The 22,979-nt window shown below is 46.6% G+C and overlaps 1 long non-coding RNA gene across 2 annotated transcripts in view; it reads right to left on the reverse strand.

Moving 5' to 3' along the window:
- The window catches only part of LOC310668282, a 62,011-nt gene extending 39,041 nt beyond the window's left edge, over window positions 1–22,970 (reverse strand). The window contains exons 1-2 of one of the 2 annotated variants that reach the window (XR_014506675.1): window positions 22,599–22,970; window positions 5,268–5,363 (exon numbers count right to left, since the gene is read on the reverse strand). This is a non-coding gene — a long non-coding RNA (uncharacterized lncRNA). Of the gene's footprint in view, window positions 1–215; window positions 293–5,267; window positions 5,364–22,598 lie in introns of those variants that run through there. The other variant, XR_014506676.1, reaches the window with a different exon arrangement.
- Between the last annotated feature and the right edge of the window lie 9 nt (window positions 22,971–22,979).

Below are 22,979 nucleotides of genomic sequence, written 5' to 3' on the forward strand. Positions count from 1 at the left end.
AGCCAGCCACTGGGAGGACAGGAGGGCTGGACCAGCTGGGCCCCCTTTGGCCTGACCACCCCCTTTTTGGGGGGGGGGGAATGGTTTTACAAAATAAATCACACAATTATCCCAGTTAAATTTTGAAATAAAACCAGATTCTTCCAAATCTTTTTTTTTTTAAATGCAATAATTATTAAGTTCCTTGTGGAAGTGTAGGGACTGTGGGGACTCACCGATTCAGAGAGATAGCTAGGTATTTCCCACCATTCCCTTTGCTCCTTGCTGCTAAGAATCTTTTCCGGTGGATGGAAGTGGAGCCCATGCAGGCAACCCATCTTTTGCAACTGCTGCCTTGCCTCTTTTTCTTCTCTTTCCTTTGGCTGCCACGCTGCTGGGCGAATCAGGTGTTTGGTTAAAGGAACTGTTTGGATCTTGTGCCCAAAGATCCCCTTTCCCCCTCTTGCCCCACAAGGCAGCAGCAGCAGGAGGGCCCCTCTTCTCCCTCCCTCTGTCAGGCAAAACTTCCCTCTTCCTTCTCCTCCCCCATTTTGGGAGAAGGAATTCAGCACAGCCCATAGAGACCTGAGAAATAACGGGGGGGGGGGGGGGACAATCCTGCAACCTTGCTTGTGCAGCAAATGTTGCCCTCTTAAATGACACTTTAAAGGCTACTTAGATATAGTTCAGGGATCCCCACCTCTCCTACAACTGCAAGTTCAGCCAGGAAGCCAACATGGCCATCCATTATTCTTGACTAGAAACAGAGGAAGTGCTGCTTACATCCTCCCTGGGAACATTTCAGCAGTCAGGGGGAGGTCCTGACCCTGACCCCTAAGCCTAACCCCAAGCCTCTCCCTAACCCCGACCCTAACCCCTAGACTTACAACAGCAGACTTTCAACTTGTGACCTTTGTCAAAGGTAAGGGTGAAGGGACCCCTGACCATTAGGTCCAGTCGTGGCCGACTCTGGGGTTGCGGCGCGCATCTCGCTTTATTGGCCAAGGAAGCTGGCATATAGCTTCCGGGTCATGTGGCCAGCATGTCTAAGCCGCTTCTGGTAAACCAGAGCAGCGCACGGAAAGACCGGTTACCTTCCTGCCGGAGCGGGACCTATTTATCTCCTTGCACTTTGACGTGCTTTCCAACTGCTAGGTTGGCAGAAGCAGGGACCCAGCAATGGGAACTCAGCCCGTCGCGGGGCTTCGAACCGCCCATCGGCAAGTCCTAGGCTCTGTGGTATAACCCACAGTGCCACCCACGTCCCGTAACTTAAAGGAATGCTATTTCTGTTTCTTCTTTCTGAAGCACATTCCAAAGAATCCTATGATGCTGCATATATATCTATATCTGGAAGGGACCCCAAGGGTCATCCAGCCCAACCCGCTGCAAGGCAGGAATATGCAGAACCACCACCAACCTTGGCTGTGCTGTCAGAGTTCAAGTATGAAATGGCACTTTTCAGGCAATTTAAACTGCAGCTGCAAGTTGCGCCATGAAGCACACCTTGCCATCCCCTTTTCCTGATTGAGAGTGGAGGAGGTGCTGCTTACAGTCTCCCCAGGAGCATTTCAACAGTCTGGAGGAGGCTTGGAGCCTTCGGGGTGATTGTACATAGGCTAAGAACATTTATACCTCCAGAAAAGGAAAAAAACCATGAGCCTACTGTAAGGGAACGCTCATGAGTGTATAAAGTGCTTTTCTTTAGAGCAGGTCTCTAGCATTACAAACTGCTGGAATTTTCCAAAATGCATATACGTGCCAGTCTTTGTCAATGTAAATGATTAAACTGGCTTTTGGTTTTGGTCCCTGTTGCAAGGGCTCAGCCCACTTAGTCTTGTGGCATTGGGCCTCCCAGCCTATGTGCATAGCAGGCGAGTCTTAAATCTTTGCACAGTTGATTTTTAAGGGCTGACACACAGAAACGCACACACCAAAACTGTATTAAGACAGTACTAAATAATAGGGTTTCAATTTTTTTAGCAATCGTGGGAAAATGCAATCTCCCTGACCATCGAGTAAGAGGGACTGTTCTCTGGGAGGTTGCCAGGGTTACGGGTATGAGGATAGGAAAAGAGACACTTCAACCAGCTGTTTGGGCTGAAATCCACCTTTGGAGAAGGCAGGCTGCACCTCTGGAAAGGGCCAGGCCTTGTGGAACTGTAGGGACTGTGCGGACTCATCGATTTAGAGGTATTTCCCACCGTTCCCTTTACTCCTTGCTGCTAAGAAGCCTTTCCAGTGGATGGAAGTGGACTTAGGCAAATGTAGCATTCGACATTAAGGAATAAAACAGAGGGCATGCAGGCAACCCAAATTTCACATTTGTCTGGGAGCTGCCTTGCCTCTTTCTCTTCTCTTTCCTTGGGCTGCCATGCTGCTGGGCGAATCAGGCGTTTCGTTAAAGGCAGAGCGTTCCCTCCATCTCCCCTTCTGCCCTGAAGTGTGTGCAGGGAAACCCACTCGCTTCAGGAACCCTCATTTCCCCCAACATTTCCTTTTTTATGAGTAAGTAGGCTTGTGCCCGAAACATATGGGTGATAATAAATCCACAAAGTCTGACATTAAGGAACAAAGCACAGTCCATACAGAGAAATATCAGTGGGCCTGATTTCTTTCAGATGAACTGAAAGAGTAGGAGTATAAAACGGGCATCCATCATTTCTATTGCTAAGCAAGAAAGGATAAAGTAGCTGGCAGGGAAGGGGAAGTGGTTTGCCATCATACAACTAACTGGGAGGAGGTATGTTTTTCTGTTTCTTCTTTGTGTGCCACTTTCCAGCTCTTAGGAAGATGCAGGCGTCCCTTATGGAGATGCCACTGCAACCTTGGTGTTCACAGTACCAAAAAGGTAGTAGCATTTAGCTGTTAGGTGTCACAGCCTAAAATGAGGCAACTTTGCCATCATACAATATACTTTTATTTTTTCTTTCTGAAGCACATTCCAAAGAATCATATGGTGCTGCACACATATATATATCTATATCTGGAAGGGACCTCAAGGGTCATCCAGCCCAACCCGCTGCAAGGCAGGAATATGCAGAATAACCACCAACCTTGGTTGTGCTGTCAAGGTTGCCCTATGAAATGGCACTTTTCAGGCAATTTAAACTGCAGCTGCAAGTTGCGCCATGAAGACACTTTGCCATTCCCTTTTCCTGACTGGGAGCGGAGGAGGTGCTGCTTACAGTCTCCCCAGGAGCATTTCAGCAGTCAGGAAGAGGCCGGGAGCCTTCGGGGTGATTGTACATAAGCTAAGAACATTTATACCTCCAGAAAAAGGAAACAACCATGAGCCTGCTCTAAGGGAACGCTCATGACTGCCCAATTAGTCTTGTGCCATTGGGGCTCCCAGACTAGGTGCATAGCGGGTGACAGGCTTTAATCTTTGCACAGTTGATTTTTAAGGGCTGACACACACCCCAAAACTGACGCACTTTCCAAAGAATCATATGATGGTGGGTGAGTATATATCGGGAAGGGACCCCAAGGGCCATCCAGTCCAACCTGCTGCCAGGCAGGAATGCTGCAAGTTCACAATTCCCATCATCCCTGACCGCTGGTCCTGTTTGCTTGGGATCACGGGAGTTGTAGTCCCAAAACATCTGGAGGGCCGCAGGTTGGGGGTGCCTGGATAAAATGACAGGATATATAATTATATAATAACAACAATAATAATATTATAATATATAATAATATCGATGTTCCATGGGGTCACGAAGAGTCGGACACGACTTAATGACTAAACAACAACAATGTCTATTCCAGTACTGGCCACAGGAGGACAGTTTATTTTCCTATCTATGTCTATTCCCGGCAAGCTGAGCCGTGGCTCCAATTCGAACCCGGGACCTGAGCCAGTTGCCCCACAGGTTCTTTCCCCTCGGCGAGTCTGGTCTCTGCCCCCCACACTCTGCGGACACCATCCAACGCCTGCCTCTTCCCAGATCAGCAAGTGGCGGGCAGTTCCCCAGATGGTGCGGGTTGGAGAGCAAGAGGCTGGGAGGGCCCAGGACGCCAGAAGGTGCTGGCCTGCGAATCAAATGGCAGGGAGTTCCCAAGGAGTAGACTTCCCCATCTCCAGAGGCGAGGGGATTTCTTCGTCTCCAGCGGCAGGGAGTTCCCAAGGTGGCAAGCGCTACAAGTCCATTCAGTCAGCTGGCAGGCGGGCCTAGATTTCCAAAGGGAGTTTTCGCTCCAGAAGAGGGCGGGACTCGAGCCTGCAGCTTTAGCTCTAGCAAGGGATTTCTTTCTCTTTCTGAGTCTATATCAGGAAGGGACCCCAAGGGTCATCTAGCCCAACCTGCTACCAGGCAGGAATTGGCCACCTCACCCCCTTTGTATCCCCAGCCCAGCTAGATGCTGCCCTCTTCAATGGCCTTTGGAAGGCGATTTAGGGATCCACCCTTCTCCTGCCAGCTGCCAGTTCAGTGACGCCATGAAGCCCCCCTTGCCATCCCCTTTTGCAGCCTGAAGTTCTCGGGGTGACTGCACATCTGCTGACAACATTTATACCTCCAGGCAAAGGGAAAGCCATGAGCCTACTCTGAAGGCTCAGAAATGTGGAAAGTGCTTTTCTTTGGAGCACCTCTCTGCTGCAAGTGTCCCAAACTGGGGTGAAGTTGCTGGTTTGTAAATATTAACTACTCCTACTTTATTGATCTGAATTACTCAAATGGCTTCTAGTGCTGGCCACTACAGCAGGGGCTGGTCCCCATTTCTTCTTGTGGTGTTCAGTTTAGAGTATCTGCTCAAAAAATCAAACAGAAAGCAATGGGGGGTTGCCATTCAGGCTGGGGTCTTCTAGACCCAAACTGGGTTTTGGATGCTCCATTAGGCAAATCAGCCAGCTCACTGCCTCTCTAATTCACTGGGCATTCAAGTATTTGCTTGGAAATTAATTCTCTTTTTAAATTTAGGCCTCTTCCAAAACATTTATCTTAAGATGTAACGTGCAAGTGCACCACTTTGGGATGCTAATTCATCTCTGCTTGGATTATGTGGATAAATCGATAGGTGGAAGAATCAATTACCTGGTTGATCTGAAGAAATTAAGTTTTCAACAAATTGTTAGTCACCCTTAGGAAAGAAAAAAGGAGACCTCACCAACATGGGGGAAGCCAGAAGGTTTTCCCTACCCCAATCAAATAAATAACAATACTTTACTGTATTTTTACTGTACTGTACTGTGCTGGTTAGGGGGGCCGGTGTTATATCAGGACTGGGGTTGTTTAAAAATGTTCTTAAGTGTTATATGTCAATTTCTATTTCTATTTTTACACTTTTACCTTTATGCCTGCAGCTGACTTTTCCTCCACCTCCTCTTCTCCCTTCATCAGGCGAAGCTTCCTCCTCCTCCTCCTTTTCAGAGCAGGAATTCAGACCTAAGAAATATTAATAATGTTGATTAATTCCGCAAGCAGGGATAGAGGGGTCCACGTCGAAGCAGACCTAGAATATGTCCAGCCCAGATTGCAGTGGAAGAAAGAATCAAGTGGGAAAGGAGCCAGCAGACGACGAACTGGAAGAAATGTGCTTTCCCCCCTGTTTCTACTTTCTGAAGCCCTTTCCAAAGAATCATATAATGGTGCATCTAGCTGGAAGGGACCCCAAGGGTCATCCAGTCCAACCCACCACAAGGCAGGAATCTGCGAAGGAACCACAAGGAAACTGCATTTAATAAAAAGTGGAGGAATTGGGATCTTTAGGAATTAGCTGGTTACAAAACAACTGCTTAAAGCAGTGCTTCATCTGCACAATACATTGTTCAGGTACAATTTCCAATACATTAAGGGCGGCCTGAGGGGGAAAGCAATGGAGATCTGCACTTTATTTTATATAAATAATAAATTAATTATTATTATTATCATCACAGCCAGTTACTCTGGTGTTGCTGTAGCCAAGGGGAACTTCCCCGACCCAACTCCAATAAATAAAAATACTATACGGTTAAGGCTGTGGCCATTACTGGAACAGACATGGATAGGAAAATAAACAGTGACCTCGTGTGGCTATTACTGGAATAGACCTCAATAGGAAAATAAACAGTGCCCTCGTGTGGCCAAGACTGGAATAGACCTCAATAGGAAAATAAATAGTGCCCTCGTGTGGCTATTCCTGGAATAGACTTCAATAGGGAAATAAACAGTGCCCTCATGTGGTCAATACTGGAATAGACATGGATAGGAAAATAAACAGTGCCCTCGTGTGGCCATTACTGGAATAGACCTCAATAGGAAAATAAACAGTGCCCTCGTGTGGCCAATACTGGAATAGACTTCAATAGGAAAATAAACAGTGTCCTCGTGTGGCTATTACTGGAATAGACCTGAATAGGAAAATAAACAGTGACCTCGTGCGGCCAAGACTGGAATAGACCTCAATAGGAAAATAAACAGTGCCCTTGTGTGGCACACATAAAAAGCCACCTCTATTGGTCTATCACCCCCCCAACTGTATTACCTAGGTTATGAAGGAACCCTAAAGATGTTAAAATAAAGATTATGGGATAATGCACACAGTGACTTGCGATCTCGATCACACGCAGTCTGTAGTCCACTGGCAGTAGGAGTACAATATGGGCACGTCTTTCAGTTAACATCTTACATTAAGAACCTGACAGTACCAAATGATCGAAGGCTGTTCACCAAAGCCAGACTAAATGTCTTCCCCTCTGCAGTGTTGGATGGTAGGTTGAGAGGAGTTCCCTACCAGGACAGACTTTGCTTGTGTGCTCAAGACATCGATTCCATAAAACATATTTTGTTGGATTATGCAAAATATGAGCAGGCCGGGGCTGAACTGACACTACCCTTGCTGGTACCTTTCCCGGGAAAATCAGAGGCTCACTATGTCAGGTTCCTATTGGAAGACCGGAGAAATGCTAGAACATTAGCAGTGGCAAAGTTTTTATCGGTGGTTGCAAGAACAAATGATCCCTATATTCTGAAGAAAATGCTTGTTTAACCTGGAGGTAGGCTGTATGAATTGTGTGTTGCTTTGTAATGATTTGTTGGGTCTCTGGACTGTAATAAAGATTGTTGTTGTAATTTCTATTTCTTCCCCTTTTACCTTCATGCCTGCAGCTGACTTTTTCCTCCTTCTTCTCCCTTTGTCAGGCAAAGCTTTCTCCTCCTCCTCCTTTTCAGAGCAGGAATTCAAACCTAAGAAATATTAATAATGTTGATTAATTCCGCAAGCAGGGATAGAGGGGTCCACGTCGAAGCAGACCTAGAATATGTCCAGCCCAGATTGCAGTGGAAGAAAGAATCAAGTGGGAAAGGAGCCAGCAGACGACGAACTGGAAGAAATGTGCTTTCCCCCCTGTTTCTACTTTCTGAAGCCCTTTCCAAAGAATCATATAATGGTGCATCTAGCTGGAAGGGACCCCAAGGGTCATCCAGTCCAACCCACCACAAGGCAGGAATCTGCGAAGGAACCACAAGGAAACTGCATTTAATAAAAAGTGGAGGAATTGGGATCTTTAGGAATTAGCTGGTTACAAAACAACTGCTTAAAGCAGTGCTTCATCTGCACAATACATTGTTCAGGTACAATTTCCAATACATTAAGGGCGGCCTGAGGGGGAAAGCAATGGAGATCTGCACTTTATTTTATATAAATAATAAATTAATTATTATTATTATCATCACAGCCAGTTACTCTGGTGTTGCTGTAGCCAAGGGGAACTTCCCCGACCCAACTCCAATAAATAAAAATACTATACGGTTAAGGCTGTGGCCATTACTGGAACAGACATGGATAGGAAAATAAACAGTGACCTCGTGTGGTCAATACTGGAATAGACTTCAATAGTAAAGTGAACATTGCCCTCGTGTGGCTATTACTGGAATAGACCTCAATAGGAAAATAAACAGTGCCCTCGTGTGGCCAAGACTGGAATAGACCTCAATAGGAAAATAAATAGTGCCCTCGTGTGGCTATTCCTGGAATAGACTTCAATAGGGAAATAAACAGTGCCCTCATGTGGTCAATACTGGAATAGACATGGATAGGAAAATAAACAGTGCCCTCGTGTGGCCATTACTGGAATAGACCTCAATAGGAAAATAAACAGTGCCCTTGTGTGGCCAATACTGGAATAGACTTCAATAGGAAAATAAACAGTGCCCTCGTGTGGCCAATACTTGAATAGACCTCAATAGGAAAATAAACAGTGCCCTCGTGTGGCCAATACTTGAATAGACCTCAATAGGAAAATAAACAGTGCCCTTGTGTGGCACACATAAAAAGCCACCTCTATTGGTCTATCACCCCCCCAACTGTATTACCTAGGTTATGAAGGAACCCTAAAGATGTTAAAATAAAGATTATGGGATAATGCACACAGTGACTTGCGATCTCGATCACACGCAGTCTGTAGTCCGCTGGCAGTAGGAGTACAATATGGGCACGTCTTTCAGTTAACATCTTACATTAAGAACCTGACAGTACCAAATGATCGAAGGCTGTTCACCAAAGCCAGACTAAATGTCTTCCCCTCTGCAGTGTTGGATGGTAGGTTGAGAGGAGTTCCCTACCAGGACAGACTTTGCTTGTGTGCTCAAGACATCGATTCCATAAAACATATTTTGTTGGATTATGCAAAATATGAGCAGGCCGGGGCTGAACTGATACTACCCTTGCTGGTACCTTTCCCGGGAAAATCAGAGGCTCACTATGTCAGGTTCCTATTGGAAGACCGGAGAAATGCTAGAACATTAGCAGTGGCAAAGTTTTTATCGGTGGTTGCAAGAACAAATGATCCCTATATTCTGAAGAAAATGCTTGTTTAACCTGGAGGTAGGCTGTATGAATTGTGTGTTGCTTTGTAATGATTTGTTGGGTCTCTGGACTGTAATAAAGATTGTTGTTGTAATTTCTATTTCTTCCCCTTTTACCTTCATGCCTGCAGCTGACTTTTTCCTCCTTCTTCTCCCTTTGTCAGGCAAAGCTTCCTCCTCCTCCTCCTTTTCAGAGCAGGAATTCAAACCTAAGAAATATTAATAATGTTGATTAATTCCGCAAGCAGGGATAGAGGGGTCCACGTCGAAGCAGACCTAGAATATGTCCAGCCCAGATTGCAGTGGAAGAAAGAATCAAGTGGGAAAGGAGCCAGCAGACGACGAACTGGAAGAAATGTGCTTTCCCCCGTTTCTTCTTTCTGAAGCCCTTTCCCAAGAATCATATAATGGTGCATCTAGCTGGAAGGGACCCCAAGGGCCATCCAGTCCAACCCACCACAAGGCAGGAATCTGCGAAAGAACCACAAGGAAACTGCATTTAATAAAAACTGGAGGAATTGGGATCTTGAGGAATTAGCTGGTTACAAAACAACTGCTTAAAGCAGTGCTTCATCTGCACAATACATTGTTCAGGTACAGTTTCCAATACATTAAGGGCGGCCTGAGGGGGAAAGCAATGGAGATCTGCACATTATTATATATAAATAATATATTAATTATTATTATTATAATCACAGCCAGTTACTCTGGTGTTGCTGTAGCCAAGGGGAGCTTCCGCAACCCAATTCCAATAAATAAAAATACTATATGGTTAAGGCTGTGGCCATTACTGGAACAGACATGGATAGGAAAATAAACAGTGACCTCGTGTGGCCATTACTGGAATAGACCTCAATAGGAAAATAAACAGTGCCCTCGTGTGGCTATTACTGGAATAGACCTCAATAGGAAAATGAACAGTGCCCTCCTGTGGCCATTACTAGAATAGACCTCAATAGGAAAATAAACAGTGTCCTCGTGTGGCTATTCCTGGAATAGACTTCAATAGGAAAATAAATAGTGACCTCGTGTGGCTATTACTGGAAAAGACCTCAATAGGAAAATAAACAGTGCCCTCGTGTGGCACACATAAAAAGCCACCTCTATTGGTCTATCACCCCCCCAACTGTATTACCTAGGTTATGAAGGAACCCTAAAGATGTTAAAATAAAGATTATGGGATAATGCACACAGTGACTTGCGATCTCGATCACACGCAGTCTGTAGTCCGCTGGCAGTAGGAGTACAATATGGGCACGTCTTTCAGTTAACATCTTACATTAAGAACCTGACAGTACCAAATGATCGAAGTGTTTATTCTGACACTGATGGTGAAGGAAACCGAAGACTGATCCTGGTGCAAGTGCAGGAGACAGGGGTCCCGTCCAAACCCTCACCCCTTCATACCCAGAGGATCCCTGGACAATTTGGCTCCTACCGTTCTCAGTATGGGTGCTCCTCCTCTTCCGGGTAGGCGCTGGAGGTGGGATGAAGACCTTGTCTGCCATGATGGGGGGTGGGGGAGACAGATTGGGGGAGGGGCGCAAAGGTTTCCCTCCATCTCCCCCTTCTGCCTGGAAGTATGTGCAGGGAAACCCACTCACTTCTGGAACCCTCATTTCCCCCCGCCCATTCGTTTTCCATGCATAAATAGGCTTGTGCCCGAAACATATGGGTGATAATAAATCCACAAAATCTGACATTAAGGAACAAAGCACAGCCCATACAGAGAAATATCAGTGGGCCTGATTTCCTTCAGATGAACTGAAAGAGTAGGAGTATAAAACGGGCATCCATCATTTCTATTGCTAAGCAAGAAAGGATAAAGTAGCTGGCAGGGAAGGGGAAGTGGTTGGCCATCATACAACTAACCGTATATTTTTCTGGTTATTCTTTGTGGAGCACTTTACAGCAGGGCATCCCTTAGGTGTCACAGCCTAAAGTGAGGCAACTTGACCATCATAAAGGGACCACTGACCATTAGGTCCAGTCGTGGCCGATTCAGGGGTTGCGGCGCTCCTCTCGCTTCATTGGCCAAGGGAGCTGAGGTATATAAACCTCTGGAAGGGAACACAAGGGTCATCCAGTCTAACCCACTGCATCGCAGGAACATGCAAGAGTCCCTTATGGGGAAGAATCCTGCAACCCTGGTTGTGCAGCAAATGTTGCCCTCTTAAATGGCACTTAAATGGCACTTGAAAGGCTGCTTAAGTAAAGGGATCTACAGCTCTCCTGCAGCTGCAAGTTCAGCCATGAAGCAAACATGGCCATCCACTCCTCTTGACTGGAAACAGAGGAAGTGCTGCTTACATCCTCCCAGGCCCTGACCCTGACCCCTAAGCCCAAGCCTCTCCCTAACCCCGACCCTAACAATGACCCAAACCGCAACCCCAAGACTTAAAACTTCTGACCTTTGTCAAAGGTAAAGGGGACCCCTGTGGCACCCGCGTCCCGTAACTTAACGGAATGCTATTTCTGTTTCTTATTTCTGAAGCGCATTCCAAAGAATCATATGATGCTGCATAAATATCTATATCTGGAAGGGACCCCAAGGGTCATCCAGCCCAACCTGCTGCAAGGCAGGAGTATGCAGAACCACCACCAACCTTGGCTGTGCTGTCAGTGTTCAAGTATGAAATGGCACTTTTAAGGCAATTTAAACTGCAGCTGCAAGTTGCGCCATGAAGCACCTTTGCCATTCTCTTTTCCTGACTGGAAACGGAGGTGCTGCTGCTTACCTTATAAACCTCTGGAAGGGACACCAAGGGTCATCCAGTCCAACCCGCTGCATCGCAGGAACATGCAGGAGTCCCTTACGGGGAACAATCCTGCAACCTTGCTTGTGAAGCAAATGTTGCCCTCTTAAAACCCTAAACCTAACCCTAACCCTCTAACCCTAACCCCTAACCCTAACCCACTGCAAGGCAGGAATATGCAGAACCACCACCAACCTTGGCTGTGCTTACACTGTTTAAGTATGAAATAGCACTTTTAAGGCAATTTAAACTGCAGCTGCAAGTTGCGCCATGAAGCACACCTTGTCATTCCCTTTTCCTGACTGGAAACGGAGGAGGTGCTGCTTACAGTCTCCCCAACAATCAGGAGGAGGCCTGAAGCCTTCAGGGTGATTGTACATCTGCTAAGAACATTTAACACTATTTCTCTTTCCTCTTTCTGAAGCCCTTTCCAAAGAATAATAATGGTATAGAAACTTCTGGAAGGGACACCAAGGGTCATCCAGTCCATCCCGCTGCATGGCAGGAACATGCAGGAGTCCCTTACGGGGAACAATCCTGCAACCTTGCTTGTGCATCAAATATTGCCCTCTTAAAACCCTAAACCGTAAACCTTATTCCTGCGTCCCTTCTTTCTGACCTTTGACCCCTACTTAAAAACTAGGCTTTGAATGCCCTTTACTACTCCAATCCCAAATTGCCAAAGTTGTTGTGCACCTGTCTAGAAGTACCATTTTTAATACGGAAAACATCTCATAAAGAGATTTTTCTGCACCTGCGGCCTCAGGTGTGCATTGCAGGGGAGTCCCAAAACAAAACTGCCTTCCTGACCCAAAGGGTACGGTTAGGGTATAAAGACTATACTTTTTTGGAAGCCTGTTTATTCTGACTCGTTTCTACAATTGTGCATGCAGCTGCAGACTTATGGTGAAGGAAACCGCGGACTGATCCTGGTGCAAGTGCAGGAGACAGGGGTCCCGTCCCAACGCTCAACCTCTCAAAGCCAGAGGATCCCAAGACAATTTGGCTCCTACCGTTCTCTGTATGGGTGCTGCTCCTCTTCCAGACAGGCGCTGAAGGTGGGATGAAGACCTTGTCTGTCATGCTTCGTGGGGGGGAGGCAGAGCATTCCCTCCATCTCGCCCTTCTGCCTGGAAGTGTACGCAGGGAAGCCCATTCACTTCAGAAACCCTCGTTTCCCCCCTCCCTTTCCTCTTCCATGCCTAAGTAGGCTTCTGTCCTATGACAATAAGGAACAACGCACACCCCATACAGAGAAATATCAGTGGGCCTGATTTCTTTCAGATGAACTGAAAGAGTTGGAGTATAAAACAGGCACAATAAAATAGCTACCAGGGAAGAGGAAGTACTTGGCCATCATGCAACTAACGGGAAGGTATGTTTTCCTGTTTCTTCTTTCTGAAGCACATTCCAAAGAATAATATGACGCTACATAAATATCTATATCTGGAAGGGACCCCAAGGGTCATCCAGCCTAACCCACTGCAAGGCAGGAACATGCAGGAGTCCCTTACGAGGAACAATCCCGCAACCTTGCTTGTGCAGGAAATGTTGCCCTCTTAAAACCCTAAACCTAACTCAAACCCTAAAACCCAAGCCCTAACCTCCTAACCCTAACCCCTGACCCTAACCCACTGCAAGGCAGGAGTATGCAGAAGCACCACCAACCTTGGCTGTGCTGTCAGTAGTCAAATCTGAAATGGCACTTTTAAGGCAATTAAAACTGCAGCTGCAAGTTGCACCATGAAACACACCTTGCCATTCCCTTTTCCTGACTGGAAACGGAGGAGGTGCTGCTTACAGTCTCCCCAAGAACATTTCAACAATCAGGAGGAGGCCTGAAGCCTTCAGGGTGATTGTACATCCGCTGAGAACATTTAATGCTATTTCTCTTTCCTCTTTCTGAAGCCCTTTCCAAAGAATAATAATGGTATATAAACCTCTGGAAGGGACCCCAAGGGTCATCCAGTCCAACCCGCTGCATCGCAGGAACATGCAGGAGTCCCTTACGGGGAACAATCCTGCAACCTTGCTTGTGCAGCAAATGTTGCCCTCTTAAAACCCTAAACCTAACCCTAACCCTCTAACCCCAACCCCTAACCCTAACCCACTGCAAGGCAGGAATATGCAGAACCACCACCAACCTTGGCTGTGCTGTCAGTGTTTAAGTATGAAATAGCACTTTTAAGGCAATGTAAACTGCAGCTGCAAGTTGCGCCATGAAGCACCTTTGCCATTCCCTTTTCCTGACTGGAAACGGAGGAGGTGCTGCTTACAGTCCCCGCAAGAACATTTCAACAGTCAGGAGGAGGCCTGAAGCCTTCAGGGTGATTGTACATCTGCTAAGAACATTTAACACTATTTCTCTTTCCTCTTTCTGAAGCCCTTTCCAAAGAATAATAATGGTATATAAACTTCTGGAAGGGAACCCAAGGCTCATCCAGGCCATCCCGCTGCATCGCAGGAACATGCAGGAGTCCCTTACGGGGAACAATCCCGCAACCTTGCTTGTGCAGCAAATGTTGCCCTCTTAAATGGCACACCTCTCCTGCAGCTGCAAGTTCAGCCATGAAGGCAACATGGCCATCCATTATTGACTGGAAACAGAGGAAGTGCTGCTTACATCGTCAATGGGAGCAGTTCAACAGTCAAGGGGAGGCCCTGACCCCTAAGCCTATGCTGTCAGTGTTCAAGCATGAAATGGCACTTTTAAGGCAATTTAAACTGCAGCTGCAAGTTGCGCCATGAAGCACACCTTATCATTCCCTTTTCCTGACTGGAAACGGAGGAGGTGCTGCTTACAGTCTCCCCAGGAGCATTTCAACAGTCAGAAAGAGGCCTGAAGCGTTTGGGGAGATTGTACATCTGCTAAGAACATTTATGCCTCCAGAAAAGGAAACAACCATGAGCCTGCTCTAAGGGAACGTTCATGAGCGTATAAAGTGCTTATCTTTAGAACACCTCTCTTAACATTAGAAACTGCTGCAAATTTCCAAAACGCATACAAATACGTGCCAGTATTTGTCAATATAAATGATTTAAATGGCTTTGGGTTTTGGCCCCTGTTACAGGGACTCAGCCCATTTAGTCTTGTAGCATTAGGGCTCCAAGCCTATGTGCATAGCGGGTGACAGTCTTAAATCTTTGCATAGGTGATTTTTAAGGGCTGACACACAGACACCCCCCCCCCAAAACTGTATTAAGACAGTACTAAATAAGAGGGTTTCTATTTTTGGAGACCGTGGGAAAATGCAATCTCCCTGACCATCGAGGAATAGAGACTGTTCTCTGGGAGGTTGCCAGGGTTACGGGTGTGAGGATAGGAAAAGAGACCCTTCAACCAGCTGTTTGAGCTGAAATCCACCTTTGGAGAAGGCAGGCTGCACCTGTGGAAAGGGCCAGGCCTTGTGGAAGTGTAGGGACTGTGCGGACTCACCGATTTAGAGAGATAGCTAGGTATTTCCCACCGTTCCCTTTGCTCCTTGCTGCTAAGAATCTTTTCCGGTGGATGGAAGTGGAGCCCATGCAGGCAACCCATCTTTTGCAACTGCTGCCTTGCCTCTTTTTCTTCTCTTTCCTTTCGCTGCCACGCTGCTGGGCGAATCAGGTGTTTGGTTAAAGGAACTGTTTGGTTCTTGTGCCCAAAGATCCCCTTTCCCCCTCTTGCCCCACAAGGCAGCAGCAGCAGGAGGGCCCCTCTTCTCCCTCCCTCTGTCAGGCAAAACTTCCCTCTTCCTTCTCCTCCCCCATTTTGGGAGAAGGAATTCAGCACAGCCCATAGAGACCTGAGAAATAACGGGGGGGGGGGGGACATTTTTTTCAGGAGAACTGAAAGAGGGGTCCGCGTAAAAACAGGCACAGAATGTGCCAAACCCTTTCCAAAGAATAATGATCGTATATAAACCTCTGGAAGGGACCCCAAGGGTCATCCAGTCCCACCCGCTGCATCAAAGGAGTCCCTTATGGGGAACAATCCTGCAACCTTGCTTGTGCAGCAAATGTTGCCCTCTTAAATGACACTTTAAAGGCTACTTAGATATAGTTCAGGGATCCCCACCTCTCCTGCAGCTGCAAGTTCAGCCATGAAGCCAACATGGCCATCCACCATTCTTGACTGCAAACAGAGGAAGTGCTGCTTACATCCTCCCTGGGAGCATTTCAACAGTCAGGGGGAGACCCTGACCCCTAAGCCTAACCCCAAGCCTCTCCCTAACCTCGACCCTAACAACAACCCAAACCCCAACCCCTAGGCTTACAACAGCAGACTTACAACTTCTGACCTTTGTCAAAGGTAAAGGGACCCCTGACCATTAGGTCCAGTCGTGGCCGACTCTGGGGTTGCGCTACGCATCTCGTTTTATTGGCCGGCGTACAGCTTCCGGGTCATGTGGCCAGCATGACTAAGTGGTTGGCCATCATACAACTAACCTGGAGGTACGTTTTTCTGTTTCTTCTTTGTGTGGCACTTTCCAGCTCTTAGGAATATGCAGGCGTCCCTTATGGAGATCCCCCTGCAACCTTGGTGTTCACAGTACCAAAAGGTGGTAGCATTTAACTGTTAGGTGTCACAGCCTAAAGTGAGGTACCATTGCCATCATACAACTAACTTAAAGGAATACTATTTCTGGTTCTTCTTTCTGAAGCACATTCCAAAGAACCATATGATGGTGTATATATCTATCTGGAAGGGACCTCAAGGGTCATCCAGCCCAACGCTCTGCAAGGCAGGAATATGCAGGAGAACCACCAATCTTGGTTGTGCTGTCACTGTTGCCCTATGACATAGCACTTTTAAGGCAATTTAAGCTACAGCCGCAAGTTGTGCCATGAAGCACACCTTGCCATCCTCTTTTGCTGACTGGGAGCGGAGGAGGTGCTGCTTACAGTCTCCCCAGGAGCATTTCAACAGTCAGGAGGAGGCCTGAAGCCTACGGGGTGATTGTACATCTGCTGAGAACATTTATGCCTCCAGAAAAGGAAAGCACCATGACCCTGCTCTAAGGGAATGCTCATGAGTGTATAAAGTGCTTTTTTTTTTTTTAGAACACCTCTCTTAACATTACAAACTGCTGCAAATTTCCAAAATGCATATATACGTGCCAGTATTTGTCAATGTAAACGATTCAATTGGCTTTTGGTTTTGGCCCCTGTTGCAGGGGCTCAGCCCACTTAGTCTTGTGCCTTTGGGGCTCCCAGCCTATGTGAATAGCGGGGGACAGTCTTAAATCTTTGCTTCGCCCCTGCTGTAGTGCACATTGCACAGTTGATTTTTAAGGGCTGACACAAAGAAACACCCCCCCCAACTGTATTCTGAAGCACTTTCCAAAGAATCACATGATGTTGGGTGAGTGAGTATATATTGGGAAGGGACCCCAAGGGTCATCCACTCCAACCTGCTGCAAGGCAGGGATTTGTGCGTGGCTGAGGGATCCACACTTCTCCTGCAGCTGCCAGTTCAGGTATGCCATGAAGCACACCTTGCCATCCCCTTTTGCTGAGAGCAGAGGAAGGGCTGCTTACAGCCTCTCCCGGAGCATTTTGACAGTCAGGAGGAGGCCTGGAATTCTCGGGGTGATTGCACATATGCTAACAACATTTATACCTCCAGGCAAAGGAAAATTATGAGCCTACTCTGAAGGCTCATAAATGTAGAAAGTGCTTTTATTTAGAGCGCCTCTCTTAACATTGCAAGCTGCTGCAAGTGTCCAATACTGGTGTGAAGTTGCTGGTTTATAAATACTAAATATTCCTACTTTATTGATCTGAATTACTCAAATGGCTTCTAGTGCTGGCCACTACAGCAGGGGCTGGTCCCCATTTCTTCTTGTGGTGTTCAGTTTAGAGTATCTGCTCAAAAAATCAAACAGAAAGCAATGGAGGGTTGCCATTAAGGCTGGGTGGAGGGGGCAAACAGGGTCTTCTAGACCCAAACTGGGTTTTGGGATGCTCCATTAGACAAATCAGCCAGCTCACTGCCTCTCTAATTCACTGGGCTTCCTTGCAAATTAATTATCTTTTTTAATTTATGCCTCTTCCAAAACATTTATCTTAAAATTTAACGTGCAAGTGTACCACTTTGGGATGCTAATTAATCTCCGGTTGGATTATGTGGATAAATCGATAGGTGAAAGAATCAATTACCTGGTTAAAGCAATGGTTCATCTGAAGAAATTAAGTTTTCAACACATTGCTTTGTCACATTTAGATAGCCTAACAAGAAAAGGAATAGGAGACAAACCTCACCAACATGGGGGAAGCCAGGAGGTGCTGGCCTACCCCAATCAAATAAATAAAATTATTTTACTCTATTTTTACTGTACTGTACTGTGGTGGTTAGGGGGGGATGAGGCCAAGCCAGACTTGGGTGGGAGTAATATATCATGAGTGGGCTTGTTTTAAAATGTTCTTATATGTTATATGTTAATATGTCTTTCTATTTTTTCCCTTTTACCTTCATGACTTTTCCTCCATCTTCTCTTCTCCCTTCATCACACAACATTTTCTCCTCCTCCTCCTTTTCAGAGCAGGAATTCAGACCTAAGAAATATCAATAATGTCAATTATTTTCACAAGAAGGGAAATGGGGGTCCACGTCAAAGCAAACATGTAATATATCCAGCCCAGATTGCAGTGGAAGAAAGAATCTAGTGGGAAAGGAGCCAGCATCCGACTAAGTGGAAGAAATGTGTTTTTATTCTTCATTTTTTCTTGTTTGTTCTTGTTTCTTCTTTCTGAAGCACTTCCCCAAGAATCATATAATGGTGCATCTAGCTGGAAGGGACCCCAAGCGTCTTCCAGTCCAACACGCTGCAAGGCAGGAAGATGCGAAGGAACCACAAGGGTTCATTTAATAATAATAATAATAAGTGGAGGAATTGGGATCTTGAGGAATTAGCTGGTTACAAAACCACCACTTCAAGCAGTGCTTCATCTGCACAATACACTCTTCAGGTACAGTTTTCAATACATTAAAGGCGGCCTGAGGGGGAAAGCAATGGAGATCTGAACTCACAGCCAGTTCCTCTGTTGTTGCTGTAGCCAAGAGGAGCTTCCCCGCCCCAATTCGAATAAATAAAAATACTATACTGTTAAGGCTTAGGGGGGAAGAGGCTGTTTCCCACTTGGGTGGGTGTAATTTATAATAATAATAATATATTACTCTTTCCAAGCCACCCACAGAAAATTTAAAAAGCGATAAAACATAATATACTACAAATCTCCCTAACCCTTTTATAATAAGAACCATTACAATAATGCTAACAATTTAAAAATGAAGGATAATCCTCATTTATTCCCCTTCCCAAACAGAATATTAAAAAATTCGACAAAACGTAATATATTACAAACTTCCCTAAGCCTTTTCTAATAATAATAATAATTTAAAAATAAATTGTGATAATTCTTTATTATTATTTCCCGCCCGCTCCCAACACAGTCTTAAAAGCACGACCAAACTCATGCTCTTCCTTCACGAAAATGGCGAGGGAAACGCTGAGGAGAACACGCGCCCAAGGCCTGGCCCCGCCCACAACCCGACTGGGATTGGCCACCGGCACCATTTGGGTGGAGGGCCTTCGACGGCGATAGGTCGGCCTTTGTGCCAATTCGAGGTCGGGCGGTGGGCGGGGCCAGGAGTTTCCCGCTTTTTCTCCCCCCAGCTGTTTCTCAGCTTCTTCTCCTCAGCAGTTTCCCACGCCCGGGGCGCGAAAGAAGTTGGTTGAGGGCCGTCGGCCGCGATAGGTCGGCCTTTGTGTCAATCCCAGGCCGGGCGGTGGGCGGGGCCAGCGCTTTTTCTCCCCCCAGCTGTTTCTCAGCTTCTTCTCCTCAGCAGTTTCCCACGCCCGGGGGCGCGAAGGAAGTTTTGGCGCGTTTTTAATACAATGAAGGATTATTCGAAGTACTTTTTAAATCCTTATTATTTTTATTATTAGAAAAGGCTTAGGGAAGTTTGCAATACAGTATGTTTTGTCGCGTTTTTAATATTCTGTTGGGAGCAGCCCACAGTGGCTGGGGAAGGGGAATAAATTAGGATTATCCTTCATTTTTAAATTCTTATCATTATAATTATAATGGTTATTCTGCTAAAAGGGTGAGGGAAGTTTGTAGTATATTATGTTTTCTCGTTTTTAAAAAATACTCTGTTGGTGGCTGGGAAAGAGTAATAAATTATAATTATCATTAAATGTTAAATTATTATTATTATTATTAATCACACCCACCCAAGTGGGACAGGGCCTCTTCCCCCCTGAGCCTTAACAGTATAGTATTTTTAATTATTTGAATTCGGGGGAGAAGCAACTCCAGAGGAACTGGCTATGATAATAATCATCATCATCATTTATTCTTTATAGAAAATAAAATGCAGATCTCCCTTGCTTTCCCCATCAGGCCACCTTTAATGTCTTGGAAACTGTACCTGAACAGTGTATTATTCAGGTGAAGCACTGCTTGGTTTTGTAACCAGCTAATTCCTCAAGATCCCAATTCCTCCACTTATTATTATTATTATTATGAAATGAACCCTTGTGGTTCCTTTGCAGATTCCTGCCTTCCAGCAGGTTGGACTGGATGACCCTTGAGGTCCCTTCCAGCTAAATGCACCATATTATTATTATTAATAATAATAATAATAATAAATTATATGATTCTGGGGAAAGGGCTTCAGAAAGAAGAAACGGGGGAAAGCACATTTCTTCCACTTAGTCGGATGCTGGCTCCATTCACGCTTGATTTTTTCTTCCACTGCAATCTGGGCTGGATATATTATATGTTTGCTTTGACGTGGACCCCCATTTCCCTTCTTGTGAAAATAATTGACATTATTGATCTTTCTTAGGTCTGCTCTGCTGAATTCCTGCTCTGAAAAGGAGGAGGAGGAGGAAGTTTTGCCTGACGAGGGGAGAAGAAGAGGTGCAGGAAAAGTCAGCTGCAGGCAGGAAGGTAAAGGGGGGGGGGTAGAAATATACATATAACACTTAAGAACATTTTTAAACCACCCCAATCCTGAGATATCACACCGACCCCTCTAACCACAGTACAGAACAGTAAAAAGACAGTTAAGTGTTTTTATTTCTTTGATTGGGGTAGGGCAGCACCTCCTGGCTTCCCACACATTGGTGAGATTTGTGTTGAAAACTTCATTTCTTCAGGTGAACCATTGCTTGAACCAGGTACCATCTTTTTCGCTCCATAGGACGCACTTTTCCTCCCCTCAAAAGGAAGGGGAAATATCTGTGCATCTTCTGGAGCGAAGCCAGCAAGAGCCGGGAGGAGGGAGGGAAGGGGATCCATGCAGCGGATTCCCTCCTCCCAGGCTCCCCTTGAAGCAGCACAGCGGGAGGGGAGCCCCTTACACTCGTGTAAGCAGATCCTCTCCCACTTTCCTGCTTCAAATCTGCTGCAGTTGCGAGCGGAGGATCCATGGCTCCGCTTCCTTCCCTCCTCTGTGGTTGCTTTGAAACAGGGGGCAGGGCGGAAAGAGGGCAGGAAATGGATGCAGGAAGACACAACCACACTTGGACCACTGAAAGTCCACCTCAGCCTCCCAAGATTTCCTCTGAGACGGCCAGGTTAATCTCGATGGCCATAAGTGCTGGAAACTTGCATGGGCTGTTTATTTAAAGACGAAAACATGCGCACACGTGAAATAAATCCTCCCAGGTTCCTGGACACAACCCACGCCTGATATTCACACAGGTTCCATGGGTGGCATTGGCAGCTGCAGGAGCAGCATGGTGAAAGAGCAAGTCCTGGTTTCAAGCTGAAGATCAGCTCTTTCGTGGTGGCCTCAAACAACCCTTGGGCTGCAAGGGGAATTCCCCCTCCCTTAATTCAGGATGCTTCAGTCGACAGATGCTGTGTCTGCCTGCCCTTTTCCCTGAGCTGAAAAAGCACCTTCAAGAGGCTGATGGGAGGCAACACAGTCGTCTTCCAGATGGGCAAAGAACCACCCTCGCCATGCTAAACGGGACAGCAAGCCTCACACAGATCTGAAGCATAAATGGGAACCTAGGAAGCTGCCTTATAAGGAGTCGGACCCACTACTCCATCTAGCTCAGTAATGTCAACACTGACTGGCAGCAGTTTGCCAGAGTTTCAGGCCTGGAGAAGCCGGGGATTGAGCGTGTGGTGTTCTGCAGGCAAAGCCACTGAGGTTACAGATATTCCCTTTAAAAACAAACTAAGATTGTAGTCCCATCTGCCTCTGCTCCAACGTCAGTCGGAGCCAGGGAACACAATATCAGTTTCGGGCATCTAAAACTATGAAAATGGGCTTACAGATCTTGAGTTTCTGACACTGCTCAGCCGCATACTCAATCAAATGTGGTTGCCAAACAAATGAACTTTGTGGTTAACCCTGAAGCCTGTCTCTTTCTCTAGAACGCGTCTGATGGGAGTTTGCGCTGCCTCGTTGGTTCTCTCGGCCTGATGCGTTTTGGGGCTTGCCTGGTCCTGGAGGATTGCAGTTGCTCTGGCCATTTCTCCGGATCATCTTCCCAACAGCCTGGAGAGATCTCCTGTAAGTCCCACTTCCTCTGGCAGTAGTAATGACCACACGGGGTCACTGTTTATTTTCCTATCCATGTCTATTCCAGTATTGGCCAAACGAGGGCACTGTTTATTTTCCTATTGAGGTCTATTTCAGTAATAGCCACACGAGAGCACTGTTTATTTTCCTATTGAGGTCTATTCCAGTCTTGGCTGCACGAGGGCACTGTTTATTTCCCTATTGAAGTCTATTCCAGTAATAGATACACGAGGGCACTATTTATTTTCCTATTGAGGTCTATTCCTGTAATAGCCACACGAGGGCACTGTTTATTTCCCTATTGAGGTCTATTCCAGTAATAGCCACACGAGGGCACTGTTTATTTTCCTGCTCCCTGAGAAGCAGTCCAGGTAGACTGCCTCTGGCCCAGGAGGCTCCGCCAGAGCAGAAGAGGCGCCTTGGAGGCCAGGGTAGCCCCACAAGGCGGACTCCTGGCCTCCCAGGGGGTCTTTTGGGGTGCAGGGGCAGTCCGAAAACGGAACTGCTGGCCTCTGACCTTTGACCCCTAGTCCAACTGCTGGACCCGCCCACAATCCGACCTGTGATTGGCCAAGAGCCACGAAAAGAGCGGTCTGTTTCCGCCGAGATCCCTCCCCCTCCACTTCCAACGTGTAGGCGCTTCCGGTGACTGCTTCCCTCTCCCAAAATGGCGCCGGCGGCAACCTCCGCCCTGTTTTAGCATGGAGACTTCCAATGAACTTTCTTCATTTCATTATTATTATCATTATTGAGAAGCGTGACGTCCCTCTTTTCCTTGGAGGCCATGGCTGCTGTGGAGAAGCAGCTGCCCACGGCGACATGGTCCTCGAGGTGCCCCCTTTCGACTCTTCTGAGAGTCGCGGTCAAAGCCGATCTGGGAGGGGCGGGGCTTGTTGCTGAGAGGGGCGGAGCACCGTCGCACGCAGGCACGCA

This window comes from Podarcis tiliguerta, assembly GCF_965153285.1.
Source record: "Podarcis tiliguerta genome assembly, chromosome: 18".
NCBI lineage: Eukaryota > Metazoa > Chordata > Lepidosauria > Squamata > Lacertidae > Podarcis > Podarcis tiliguerta.